The sequence below is a fragment of the Sus scrofa genome, chromosome 7 (genome assembly GCF_054392235.1).
Source record: "Sus scrofa isolate SSC_HxYL_T2T_F1_AM1 chromosome 7, Sscrofa_HxYL_maternal_Yorkshire_Landrace_v2.0, whole genome shotgun sequence".
NCBI classification, from domain to species: Eukaryota; Metazoa; Chordata; class Mammalia; order Artiodactyla; family Suidae; genus Sus; species Sus scrofa.
In genome coordinates this window covers 51,584,716-51,599,545 of record NC_139389.1, presented here as the reverse complement: position 1 = coordinate 51,599,545, position 14,830 = coordinate 51,584,716, and the positions used below count along the sequence as shown (strand labels likewise).

The 14,830-nt window shown below is 36.7% G+C and overlaps 1 long non-coding RNA gene across 1 annotated transcript in view; it reads right to left on the bottom strand.

Moving 5' to 3' along the window:
• The window catches only part of LOC146401576 (uncharacterized), a 265,815-nt gene that overhangs the window by 131,241 nt on the left and 119,744 nt on the right, over window positions 1-14,830 (bottom strand). Inside the window, exon 2 of the long non-coding RNA XR_014810255.1 lies at window positions 1,740-2,115. This is a non-coding gene — a long non-coding RNA (uncharacterized LOC146401576). The remainder of the gene's footprint in view (window positions 1-1,739; window positions 2,116-14,830) is intronic.

Sequence of the window (14,830 nt, the reverse complement as noted above, 5' to 3'; positions counted from 1 at the left end):
CTGGCACTGGCTATGTAACTTTTGGGGGCAAATGAATATCAGAAATATTGACACAAACGAAGACCTGAAGAGGGTTGCACACTGAAGTTCTGCCTCTTTCGCTGTTCTTGGAAACTAGGATCCCATGTGAGAAGGCTCACACGAGACAAGAGGGTGATAAAAAAACCATGTGGAAAAGAGACAGGCTTTCTTAGCTAAGGCCCTTCAATACCAACCGTGCCCTCATCAAAATCACATATAAGTATAAGCCACATTACTAAGACATAGACAATCTCTCCCCTTAAGCAACTCCCTAGGTGTCTTTTAGTTAAAATTTATATATTACCTTATAGATATAGTGACTTCTCTAGAATATTTTTCTCAATCTGAATAATTCTGGGTAGTAAGAAGGATTTTTGAAACATCTATCTTGAACCATAAAGTATCTTCCGTAGATCAAGGAAAAATAACCAAGTATATTTATCTTCTCTCTGTGTAAGTTTCAGCACTCACAAATTTTGAACTATCACTGTGTGACTAATGCTTTCTTATTTTTAACTAACTTTAGGATGAAAAATTTTTCTTAAAATATCTATGTTTGTTTTTCTAAATTTGAAAGACATCATGAGTTCTTTGAATGAGACCAAGTAAATAGCATCCATATTCTTCACCTACTCCTGAAAATTTCAGACATGAGGCAGAAGGATCAGGCAGATGGCAGATAAAAATATCATCTTTGTCTATTGCTGCTTCTGTCCAAAATGGAGTAACAGGGACGGGATTTGCCGTACTAGCTTAAACAACTAAAAAACTTGGACAGTGTATGAAACCACGCTGTTCATTCACTGAATAGTGAACAGTTAGGATGTGATGCCTGGGGAAAGGGAACAAAGGTGGATCCTATAAACTCACCAATATACTTCCCTGAAGCAATTTTCAAGACTACAGAAAAGGCAGAGGAAACACAAACAGAGCCTCGAGATCTCATTAAGTTGAGGAGATGGAATGAGAGTTTGAAGAGACTAGCATTTGGAAAGGAAGGAAGGAAAGAAGGAAGGGAGGGAGAGAGGGGGAACTGCAAACAGAAAGAGTTCTAGAAATCTGAAGGAGTCCCCTTGCGTTTTTGCCTGAGTGCTGATTGACCATGAAGGAGAAGTAACTACCCAAGGTCAGGGAAAGAACTGTGAAAGACGTATACCCAACAGCTCATGGACATCTAAAATGAGAGATGTGTGACTCTTCCTTTCACTTGAACACTTAGAAGCTATTGTATGGTTATTAACTGGCCTAATTTCAACATTATAACTTCTCAGGGAATAGGGAGGCCTGAGGGGAGTGAGAGAGATAGGAAATGGTTGGCAGTCGGAACACGCACACTTATAAAATTCACTATCTTATTTGGGCATGGTCTTTGGTGGCCCAAAACATTGAAGAATACTGATCACAGATCACTGCAACAAATATAATAATAAAAAAGTTTGAAATATTGCAAGAATTACCAAAATGTGACACAGAGACATGAAATGAATAAATGCTGTTGGAAAAATGGCGCTGGTAGACTTTCTCACCTCAGAGTTGACCCAAATCTTTAGCTTGTAAAAAACACCAAACCTGCAAAGCACAATAATATGAAGTGCAATAAAATGTACCTTATGCTGTTTTTGTTTCTCAGGCCTGGCTAACGCTCTCTTAGATGCCTAAACTTCTCTGTCCCCTGTTTCTCCTGATTAAACTTCCATAATGAGACTTGAGTAACTCACCATTTTTTGCTTTCACAGAAGTAACTTCTTTCTCTGTCTGGCTTATTTTCCTTGGTATGATCATCTCCAGGTCCATTCATGTTCCTGCAAATGGCATTATTTCACTCTTTTTCATGGATGAGTAATATTCCATCATATATATGTATCACGTCTTCTTTATCCATTCATTTGTCAGTGGACATTTAGGTAACTTCCATGACTTGGTTATTGTAAATAGTACTGCAATGAACATTGGGGTGCATGTATCTTTTTGAATTATGGTTTTTTTTTTTTCCAGACAGATGTCCAGGAATGGGATTGCTGGATCATGTAGTAATTCTATTTTTAGTTTTAAAGGAGCCTCCGTATATCGTATGTTATTGCTTATATGTGGAATCTACAAAAAAAAAAAAAAAAAGAGAGAGAGAGAGAGAGAGAGAGATACAAATGAACTTATATACAAAACAGAAATTGAACCACAGACATGGAAACTTATGGTTACCAAAGGGAAAGGGGTGGGGATAAACTTGCAGTTTGGGCTTAACATAAACACACTACTACTAGATATAAAATAGATAATCAACAAGAACCTACTACATAGCTCAGGGAACTATACTCAATATTTTATGATAACCTGAAAATAAAAATCTGAAAATAAATAAATAAATAAATATATATATATATATATATATATGAATCATTTTGCTGTACACCTGAAACTAACACTAACACAACAATGTAAATCCATTATACTTTAATAAAAAAATGTAAAAAGAAGTAACTTCTTCATTCCTCCTTTCCCGTATTTCTACTTTGAAACTTCTCACACTGGATTGTATTACTAATTTCCTTCTCACTTGTTGTAGCTTTACCTACCCACTGAACTAAGAAATAAAGGCTAATTTTGGTGACACTTAAATAACAATATTTTCACAAAGAAAACACGAAAATTAACATTATGATATCTCAACATTTCCCAAAGAAATGTAGAGGAAATGTAGGCTAAATAGAGCAGTAATTTTAAAGACATACATAAATTATTCACCTAAAATATATCAAGCAGAATCAGGAAGATACCTAGTTTCTATCTGCATCAAACTCTCAGAGTTCATCCAAGTAAAAACAGGTTCTCCAAAATAGCTCTGAACCAAAAATAAGCCCCAAATAGGAGCACTTTCAAAGGTAGCCCAAACCTTACTGAGAGCTGAAAGCACTTAACCATGTACAGAAATCAAAGTGGTCTCATCTGGGATGATTTGTCCCAACAAGAGAGCAAGAGAGCTCTTAGAAATTCATTTTGTAGCTACTTAATGCTCTGACAGTTTCCATTTTGCTTTTGAAAAACACTGAAGTTGTTTTTCCTTTTTCCTCTTCAGAACTAAAGAAGTGTGAAATGCAAGTTTGGAGAATTGCTGAGAACAGCCCAATAGCCCTGCCAAATGAACATCTTGGGGAATATAACTTCTGTTCATTAGAGCAAGGCTTGCTGTTAGGAAGCCTGCTCACCTGCTGGATTGAGGGAGAGTATCAGGCAGGCAGATGTTAATGCCTCTTAAAGGGGCAAACTCAAAAGCCAATTCCAAGGGCTGGAGCCTTAGCTAAAGAATGGTCTTGAAGGGCAATGCACTTTTTGACCTATTTTGGAGTTGTTTTGATGTGTCTAAGCCATTAGCCTTTTTGTGTGAAGTGAAAGGGGAAAATAATGGTCCTGTCTAGTATTTTTCCAAAACTGTAAGCCAGCTGCAGTTGTAAATGTGGCTGTTCTATTATTTTACTCTTCGTCTTTCACAATGCCAACTTTATCTCTTTTGAAACTACTTCACCATCTTTAGCAGAAGGCCTTTCTTGAATCTTCACTCTCATAGGAACTGAAATGTTTAGTATTGACAAATATTTGAGAATGATTTTAAGGAAAAAGTGGGAGGTATGGACCCTGGAGTTTTAGGGATGGTTTTGCCTGAGGGGGGGGAAAAAATCTTTCAAGTCACTGTACTGAATAGGCCCAGTCAATAACAGTATCAAAATTCTAGAATCCCATCATAATGTTTATTCATTTATTTGATGTTTTTAAATTCAATCTACTATAAAAATAGGCAATGTTCTAAGCACCGATAATATATTTGCTGGGTAAAGAGGGGAAAGGACTAGAGAGACAAGAAACATAAAAATGTTATTATATAGTTCAATAGAAAAAAATATAAATTTTAAAGGAAAAATAAGGGAATTTGGAAGAGCTGTGGGAGAGGCTGCAGTTGTAAATAGGATGGATGGCCTGGGTAGGACTTAAGAGAAGGTGATAGGTGAGCAAAGATTTGAAGGAGCAGATGCATGAAGTCCCATGGATTTCTGGAGGAAAGATTCCAACGAGGCAATGGAAGCGCAAAGCTCCAGGACTGGAGTGTTCCTTGTAAGTCAAGAAGCAGTGAAGTAGAACTGAGAGAGTAGTCAAAGAATTGCATTAAGTTATGTCAAGGTACGATACCTTGAGATTGGGATTGGGATTTCACATTTACTCTGAAAGAAATGGGATGCCATTAGGGTTTTTGAGGAGGAGCAGGACACAATCTGATGTACATTTTAATGGGATACTTTGAAAATAGACTCTATGGAGATAAGGGTGGGATGAGGAAGTTCATCTGAGAGTCTGCCATAAATATTAATGCCAGAGATGATGGTGCTTGGAACCAGGGTGGGAGTGATGGAGATGATGACTAGTTGGCTCTGGATATATTTTGAAGGTAGAGTTAACTGAGAAAGAAGAGAACTGAGCATGCGGGCAAAAGAAAGGAAAGCTTTGGGCTTGAGCCCAAAGAGGATGGAGTTGCTAGTAATCAACAGAGGAAATTGCAAGTTAAACAGCATTAGGGAATTCGATTATAAGGTTTGGTTTTAAACACAGTAAGTTTGAGAGGTCTAGATGTAGCCAGTCTTTCTATTAGAAACAGGTGGAGACGTCATCATGTAGGCAGTTGGATGAAGAAGTAAGGATTCAGGAGAGCAGTCAAGGCTGGTGCAATAAATTCGTAACTCTTCAGCAAGGGATGAAATGTCTGGAGATTAAATGGGTCCCCAAAGGGATTAGAATTCTGCATAGATAAGTATTTTGAAGACTGAATCCTAAGGGCTTCTGTTCTTCACAGACTGAGGACATGTATCAGCAAAATAAGAAGAAAATACTTATTTTCTTCTTAATCCAAAGGGAAAATACTTAATCCAAAGGGATTAGAATTCTGCATAGATAAGTATTTTTGAAGTATTTTGAAGACTGAATCCTAAGGGCTTCTGTTCTTCACAGACTGAGGGCATGTATCAGCAAAATAAGAAGAAAATGAAGAGGATGAGGTCATTTAGAACCCAACTAACAAAGGTATCTCTTGATGGGAGGGATACTCAAACGTGTCAAATGTTGCTTTTAGACAGAAAAAATGAAGACTGAGGAGTTCCGGTCGTGGCGCAGTGGTTAACGAATCCGACTAGGAACCATGAGGTTGCGGGTTCGGTCCCTGCCCTTGCTCAGTGGATTAACGATCCGGCGTTGCCGTGAGCTGTGGTGTAGGGTTGCAGACGCGGCTCGGATCCCGAGTTGCTGTGGCTCTGGCATAGGCTGGCAGCTACAGCTCCGATTAGACCCCTAGCCTGGGAAACTCCATATGCCGCGGGAGCAGTCCAAGAAACAGCAAAAAGACAAAAAAAAAAAAAAAAAAAAAAAAATGAAGACTGAAAATTGACTCTCAGATTTAGTAGTGGGAAATTCATTGATGATCTGGAATAAACAAAAGGCTCACATTACTGTGCAAGTTATTTATATGTTTACAGATGTCCTTTCACAATGAGTTTAAAAAATGCAGCAGTATTTCTGGGAAATCATTTTATTGCTATGGGTAACTGCTGAAATAATCTTGCATTTTGATTAGGCTATGGATGTATCCTGTGTTTGAGAGGAAACAATAGTATGGGCTTTGCACAATAAAGACATGGGCTTGAATCTTCATTCTTGAATTTACTAGTTTGGTTGAATAATCAAATTATTTAACCATCTAGAGATCCAGTTTTAACTACACATGAGAAAAATAATACCTATAGCAGTTGGGGGGGTGGTGCTATAAGTATTAAATGTATACTATTCATAGCTCTAGCCAAGGTCAAAATAATCTATATGGTCACATTAAAATTATTTTGAGCGGAGTTCCTGTCGTGGCGCAGTGGTTAACGAATCCGACTAGGAACCATGAAGTTGCGGGTTCGGTCCCTGCCCTTGCTCAGGGGGTTAATGATCCAGCGTTGCTGGGAGCTGTGGTGTAGGTTGCAGACGCGGCTCAGATCCAAAGTTGCTGTGGCTCTGGGGTAGGCTGGTGGCTGCAGCTCCGATTCGACCCCTAGCCTGGGAACCTCCATATGCCGCAGGAGCGGCCCAAGAAATAGCAAAAAAAAAAAAAGGAAAATTATTTTGAGCAGCTTATCATCCAAAAAGGATGACTGAAATATACAATTTATCATCTGTTCCTCCTGAGAGTGCATTACAATGATGATAAAAGAATAAAAAGAGATAAACAGTCAAAAACAACAAACAGAAAAGAATAGGAGCTAGGTATTAGCAGATAAGCGATTTCACCATCCTTTTGGAAGAAGTGAAAGCAGATGGAGGAGAGGAGAATGACGAAGCAGGGCAGGAGGAGCTGTAGCTTACTGTGTATATGGAGTAGGTCAGGGAATTAAAGGGCTTTACCTCATTAATCCTAAGTACACTCAAACAAATAATATCAGTATCTCCACTACACTGATAAGGAAACTGAGGCATACCCAAGGTATGTTACAATGATCTTAAAGTTAATAAGTGTTGGGTCAAGATTAGATTCCTATTCTCCCTTAGTCTCACTCATCAGTAATGTTAAAAGTTTCAATAAATATGACACACCCACAAACACTATGTGCCCATTAAGCTATGAGATTTTTAACTGCTCATATACTTTATAATACAAGTTGTGCCAGCCTAGGAAGTCTTAGTCTTTGAATGTCCTACCTGTCTGAATTTCTAGGCAAGCTCTGCCTGAGTGAGTTAAAATTCAAACAGGCTCAATTACCTTTCTTTAATTCACTTTTTAAGATATATGAATAAGTACATAGAGACAGGTATATAGAGATCTAGATAGGTAATATAAATATACCTAGAAAAAAGCAGATTGTACTACTAACACATCCCTTTGACTAGCTACTATATAAACAGAGTTGAGCAATAATGTATACAACTAGAAACGAAGTAAATGATAAGTTAGAGCATTAGCAAGAGCACTGAAGGAATTAGGACATGTCAAAGAGAAATTTTAAATAAGGGATATGGTGTTTAGGGATCAAGATGTAACTGAGAGAGGCGAATTAGTCCTGAATAATTATAATGTGAGTGATAAGTTTAATGTCCCAGAGGAAAACACTGTAGGCATAAGATTGATCGCTCTCTAAAACCAACTCCTAACACACATTATACAAATCCCGTTTGACTTCAAGGTTCTAGAAACTTCCAACATCTGGAAACATATCAACTCCCTGTGTCCAAGCAGCTATTTTTTATTTAATGTCTGCTATCATTAGTAACCCTAAGGATATTAAGTATTATTTGACAGTTTAAAAAAAAGTATAAAATCATTAATTACAGTGAAACACTAATCTAATTATTCCATTTAGATAAAAAATGTGTACTCCTTTTATCGTGACATTAATTCATGGGGGAAAAAAGGACACACTGAAAGAGAAACTGTTAGGTTGCTGTAGTTCAAATATTGCAGGTAATCAGAATATGTTAGAGAGATTATAATATAAGAATATCTTAAATATTACAACATTAAAAATTCAACTTTTGCAGGATATCCATACCACTAGTTTTGTGGCAGAGATATGCAGATTTAGATGCCAGCAAGACATTTAATCAAAATGAACTGGGTTTATGTTTAATTACCTTTTATTTCTTCCGAAAACAGCTTCCTCTCTTTCTCTTTTTTTATATTTTCAGGATATAATTTATTAGATCCAGTCTTTTTTCTAGGGCCACACCCACAGTAAATGGAGGTTCCCAGGCTAGGGGTCCAATCGGAGCTACAACTGCAGGCCTACACCAGAGCCCCAGCGACGCAGGATCCGAGCTGCACCTGCGACCGATACCACAGCTCACAGCAACACCAGATCCTTACCCCACTAAGCAAGGCCAGGGATCGAAACCACGTCCTCTTGGTTACTAGTCGGGTTTGTTAACCACTGAGGCATGACGGGAACTTCTGGATCCATTATTTACTATGGGAACATTTTAGAAAACCTCAAGTTGAATGTTTTAAGGGCTATACTGTTCATCAAATTAGGCGAGTTGCTGAGTGCCCCTTCTGTGCACCAGGCTACTCAGACTTGATTACAAGTTGGGAATCACCGGTTTCATGGTCACAGTGATGGTGGGAGAAATACTAATATTCGTTTTCATTCGCTACAGGCCAGGCACTGTTCTAGAATCTTAGCATTTCTTAATTTATTTAGCCCTTGCAAACAACGCTATGATACAGGAACTATATATATATTTTTATACAGAAAAACAAACAAACAAACAAACCTGAAACTGAGTCAGACAGATCAAGTTAATTTGTCCAGGTTCACATCACTTGTTAGTGGAGGAACTGGGTTTCAATTCCCGAGTCTCAAGATCCTAATCTCTTTGACTTTAAAATAAATATTTTACATTTAGAATATAAATTGTTACAAATTTATTTTTAAAATCTACTTTGTACTTTCAAATGGGCTGAATTTCACCAGTCATTGCACATTGTAAGAACTTTCCTAAGAGAAAGAAGTACTTGCACTGATCTACAAATCACTACTCATCGTTTTCTGACCACTGGCATTTCTTCTGATATGACAGTTCGTCTGATAGAGGCAAAGTCTCCAGTTATATATGCTGGTAAGGCTCATGGGCTCCACCTAACTTTATTCATATAATCTACAGATAATTCTTCAGTTTTAATTATGATGAATTATGCTAGCATTCTAGAGACTAAGTAATTCCTCATTTTCCTAGAACAACTCATATATATGTTAACAGGATATTCTTTTTCACCACGTTATTTCATTCTATTTGCTAAATAAGATTTTATTTATTCTGTTTTTATACTAATATTTTGGATTATGAAGTTATTAGATAAGCATATCAGGTTTAGTTATGAAATGTATTCTGTCTTTATAAAATGACTAAAAATCTTTCCTTTTTTTCTGAAATGAAAATACATGTTCTTTAAAATTAGATAGAATTCATATATGATAGTTCTGATTCTAGTGTTTTCTTTTCTTTCTTTCTTTCTTTCTTTTCTTTTTTTTTTTTTTACATTTGAGACCTTTAATCATCTTTACAGTCTCCAATGAGATAACTGACTTCTAACATTTGCCCTTGTTCTAGGGGAACATTACAGTAATTTATATTTTTGCTAGAAGATCACCCACTTCTTTCCTAGTATTTCAAATGTGTTGCCATAGTACCACCAAGTAGTACTAACATGCTCTTTCAAAGTCTCCTATTGCATTGTGTATTGTCATTTCATTCTCTTTTATGATGTTGAAAAATAAAGGAATACTCATTCATCCTATCAAAGATCTGAAAATAATTTGACAAAATTCAGCCTGTTTGTCTAAGTGAAATATGAATAGATATATTTAAAAACATAATAAACATTTTAATTCTAATTTTCATGTAATAATGTCTATTTAAAAAAAAAAAAACTTAAAATATTCCAAGATCTAAAGAAAAGTTATTTCAATCAAAATGAAAAGCTAGGAGTTCCCGTCATGGCGCAGAGGAAACAAATCCAACTAGGAACTATGAGGTTGTGGGTTCAATCCCTGGCTTTGCTCAGTGAATTAAGGATCCCATGTTGCCATGAGCTGTGGTGTAGGTTGCAGACGCAGCTCGGATCCCACGTTGCTGTGGCTCTGGCGTAGGCCAGTGGCTAGAGCTCTGATTAGATCCCTAGCCTGGGAACCTCCATATGCCACAGCTGTGGCCCTAGAAAAGACAAAAAGACAAAAAAGAAAAAAAGAAAAGCTAAATAAGCATGCGAATGCATATCATTGTTATTTAACATTATGTTGGAATTTCCAGTGAGAACAATAAGGAAAATATATGTTGCATATTGAAAACAATAGTTAACTATCTTTGGATTGACCATATGATAGCATATATAAAAAATACAACAGAATCTGTCAAACACATTTTTAACTTATCTGAATATTTATCTCTGTATTAATGAGTGGGCATTTTACAGAGGGAACTGGAAAAAACCTAGTCAGAAAATGGACAATTACAAACATTGAATATGACAAGGAGGGCATCTGAATTACATCAAGAAGAAAATAATTTATTTCAAAGAATCAAGAAAAAGAAACAGGTTAAATGGAAAGATAACACATCTTTGAGTTCTAAGACCCAAAACCTAATTTCTTTTTTTTTTCTTTTTTTTGTCTTTTTGCTATTTCTTGGGCCGCTCCCGTGGCATATGGAGGTTACCAGGCTAGGGGTCGAATCGGAGCTGTAGTCTCCAGCCTACGCCAGAGCCACAGCAACATGGGATCTGAGCCGCATCTGCAACCTACACCACAGCTCACGGCAATGCAACACCGAATCGTTAACCCGCTGAGCAAGCGCAGGGACCGAACCCGCAACCTCATGGTTCCTAGTCAGATTCGTTAACCACTGCGCCACGACGGGAACTCCCCAAAACCTAATTTCTAAGAGCAAATTCTAGTATCATAAAATTAGAAGTCCATCGGGGTTCTCAAAATTATTTTAATGTAATCCCAAATTTATCTATAACCAAGTGGGTTCTTAATTCTGTAAAATGATTAAAGTTCATATAAAAAACTGTCCAAGAAAATCCTAGAGACTATAAAATTGGAGACTATATGAATAAACTTTCTCATCTGCTATAAAAACCATAAGACTATGGGAATTAAATGGATATGGTGTTAGCCTAAAGACAGAGGGGAAATTAGAATAAGAGATTCCAGGAAGAGATCACTGATGTGTGAGAGACAGCAATCAACATTAAGGATGACATTTTAATTTAGTCAGGAAAGGAATAATCATTATTTTGACACAACTGGGTATGTACGCCAAAGAAAAAAGAGCTAGACCTTGTATCAGGTACAAATGTTTTTGTACACAAGTAACAGAAATAACTCATTTGTAGGTATTTTCTGAATCATGTAGCAAAAAGTCTACAAGTCAGTAGTAGAGACTGAGGCAGTTGTTTTCAGATGTTGTAAGAAACCAGTCCCTTTCTAGCTTTCTGTTTTTCCAGGTTTGCTAAGGAACTTGACATGAGTATATTCATGGCTGCAAAATGGTTCCTGCCACCCTAGTCATCTGGCATGATAAGAATGAAAGGCACAAAAGAAAAAAGGGTGTTCCCCTAACTAGGTTTTACCATTTTTGTAATAGAAGCTGTGCCTTCTTAGGATGTGTGTCTGTATCTCTTTGGTTGAGAGCCTGGTTTTTCTGGCTTTAGGGAAAGCTGCTGAAAAGGTTCCACACTGCGCTTTCCAGCCACGATTATAAAAATAGGCCTCAGGAGCTCCCACTGTGGTGCAGTGGAAACGAATCCAATTCGTATCCATGAGGATGTGGGTTTGATCCCTGACCTCACTCAGTGGGTCAGGGATCTGGCATTGCTATGAGCTGTGGTGTAGGTCTCAGGCATGGCTCAGATCCTGCATTGCAGTGGCTGTGGTGTAGGCATGCAGCTGTAGCTCGGATTCGACCCTTAGGCTAGGAACTTCCATTAAAAAAAAAAAAAAAAAAAAAAAAAACCTTCCATATTAAAAAAAAAAAAAAAGCCTCAAAGAAAGCCATTGATTGAGGAAATTTAGTAAAGAAAATTTTCAGAGTCTGAAGTTACCACTAATTTATCTCAGCACAAAATAACATATTCCAGACATATTAAATACTTAAATGGAAACTACAGAAACCTACAGGAAATCCAAGGGAATGTATGATCCATTTAGATACAGGGGAGACATTTAAACCAAATTGTAAAGCTAGAGGATTAGAAAGAAAATAGAATATATTATGTCCTATACAAATTAAAATATTTTGCTTACTAAAAATATAATATCGAATTGATAAAAACATATTTGAAAAAAGTATAATGAAAATGAAGGTCAAGGGGCCAACATTCATATCCCCAAAAAGCACTCTTACATGTTGACGAGGAAATTAAGTACTGAGAAGGGAGAAACACACCTTCAAATCTTAAAAAAGAAAATCAAATAAAATGTCTTCCTTTCACCATATTCAGTCCCCAACTTAATATTCTTTCTGCCTCCTTTCTTCAGCTCTTGATGAAGCTGTCTTGAATAAAATTATCCAGACCGTTTACATTTTCTCACCTCTTCTCAGATTCTTCTGGTTGTTTCCAGGCCACTTTTTCACTTAAACTACTCTTTCAAAGATGACCAATGACCTACTTGAAGGTTTATCCAATGAACTATTTTAGTTATTTATTGTATTCACTTTGTTGAACACTACTCCCGACACTCTTTTCCCCCAACATTCTCTTCTCATCTTTTTAACTTTTTATGTGACCTAATTATAGACTCATGGAAAGTCGTAAATGTCTTACAGAGTTCCTTGCACACTCTACTCAGCTGCTGTGAATGGTAACATCTTATTTATTCATAGAATATCAAAACCAGGATTCTGACACTGGAATGATATTATTAACTAGACCACAGACCTTGTTCTGTTTTTATGGCTTCAGCTGTATGTACGTGTGTGGTTTTATGCATTTTTATCCCATGTACAGTCTCTTGGCACCATCACCAAAACCATACGGAACTGTCCCATCACCAGACAGGAATTCCTTCCTGCTGCATCTTCATATCATCTACCCACATCCTCATTCCTTGACATCCCTTTTGTTTCTAGTATAACACCACCTTTCCCTGGTTTCCTCCCAACTTTTTGCTTATCATCCTTGAACATTTATGCTCCTCAGAGCTGTGTCATAGGCTTTATGCTCCGTGTAAGGACTTCCTAGGCAGGGATTGCTTCCTCTTAGTCTCAGTCGTTTAAATCAAAATCTCTCCTACTTCTAGGCATGTCCACGTGGCCTTCTCTCTGCTCGAAACTGTCGTATAATCCACCTCCTTTTCCTGACCACTCTTACCATTTTACTTCTCGAGAGACTTTTTCACCCTCTGCCAATATCCCCTTAGACCTTGCACTTGTTATATTAAGACGCCTACCATGCTGTTTGAATTACTTAATCATGAGACTTCTCTGCTAAAAGACCTAGTGTATAAAAGCAGTAAACATTTCCATCTTATTTTCTGTTGCATTCTCAGGCAGCCAGCTGTACTTGGCTCATATTAGTCACTCAATAATATCTGTTAAATAAAGTCCCATAATTTAATGAACTGATGATCTGATCTGACCTGATTGTTGATCTGACCTCAAATGGCAAGTCTTTTGACTTCATGACCTCTGTTCTCCACAATCTATTCTGGTGTCTCAAATCTTGGCTTGTAACACAGCAGAGATTTACGGAAAAAGAATGAGATGGGATACTAAAAGGACTGCTTGAGCTGTAGGAAAAATTAACCAGAAAAGTACTGGGCAATTTCTGATGGATTAAGTTTCCATTGAGAGAATTAAAATTCCCCCTACTCAAGCAATCCTGTCTGCATATTGCTCATTTTAGTTAGTAAAGAAATTTTTATCCAAGTGAAGGAGATGAGAGTATATTCTGCTATAAACAAAGAAGAGTTATTGTATTATTTCTCAATAAAACTTTTGTCTATTCTCTGGAGAGTGACCTCTGACTTGAGGCCATGTCAACTATTCAGGAGAAGGTAAATTTCCCAATATGCAAGGGAGGAATTCTAGCCTAGATTCTATTTTCAAAATTTGGCAAGAATGAATTTGTATGCCGTTTTATTAAGCTTATCAAAAGCATTTCAAAATTCTCAAATATATTTCCCCCTGTTTTTCCTAAATCCACATAGACATTTCCATTACTGTCATTTTTCTTCCTATTTCCATATCCTCTCTAGTCCCCAAATATCCAGTTGCAATGGCTGTTCTGTTCTTTCATTTCCCAAATTCCACTTCTGCCTGCAATCCTACAGGATACACAACGTCTTTGCATTTTCATTATTCTTACTAATCTTTGGCCCTCGATGCTCTGTGTGCACATGCCCATGCATTTCATTTTTCCATCCTTTTCCTGACAATCATTTGAGATTTCCTTTCCAATACTGGTGAATCTACCTGACAACAAAGAATCATAGGAATACAGGTGAGGAAAAGGACATAAATATCATGTTTAGGATAACATTTTTATGCCTCGTTCCCATCCTTAATTTCTTTGTGACGTAATAATCTCAAGTGGAATTAAAAGGTTTGCTATCTTTGTGGTTGCTTTATCCTTCCCATGCTTTTATGCTGTTTTAACTTTAAAAAGGACCAGTATTTCTGAAATAGTTAAGTATACGAAATAGTTAAGTATTTAGGAAGAAGGAATTTGTTCTACAAAATTCTGAAATAGTTAAGTGTATGAAATGGTTAAGCATATTCCTTTGAAGAAGGAATTTGTTCTACGAAATTCTGAAATAGTTAAGTGTATGAAATAGTTAAGTATACTCTTTGAAAAAGGAATCTGTTCTACAAAATTGTGGTTACTAGGAGTTCTTGCCACACCACCCTACAGTTATTTGCTTATGGCCTATTAACAAAAGATCCCAGAAGTGGAGATTTAAAGAATAGAGAAACTTACACATACTGATCTTTAATATCTAATTATTTACCATGTTAACTCTATGCCCCTTATACAGAAATATTCTTTCAAATACACAATGTTAATCTGAGAAAATGCTGCTACTTAGAAATCAAAGACTCTCCAGGAAGATGTTACAATTAGAGTAATTTTAGGGTAGTTTTATAGAGCATATAATGACATTTTACATAAGAAGATACTAAGGTGACTATTAAAGTTTTTTTCAGAGCTAATTGTTTTAAAATTGGGACATATTTTAACATTTTTCCTCAAAAAATTCATTTTGTAAACCCCTTAAATAGAAATCAAAGTTAC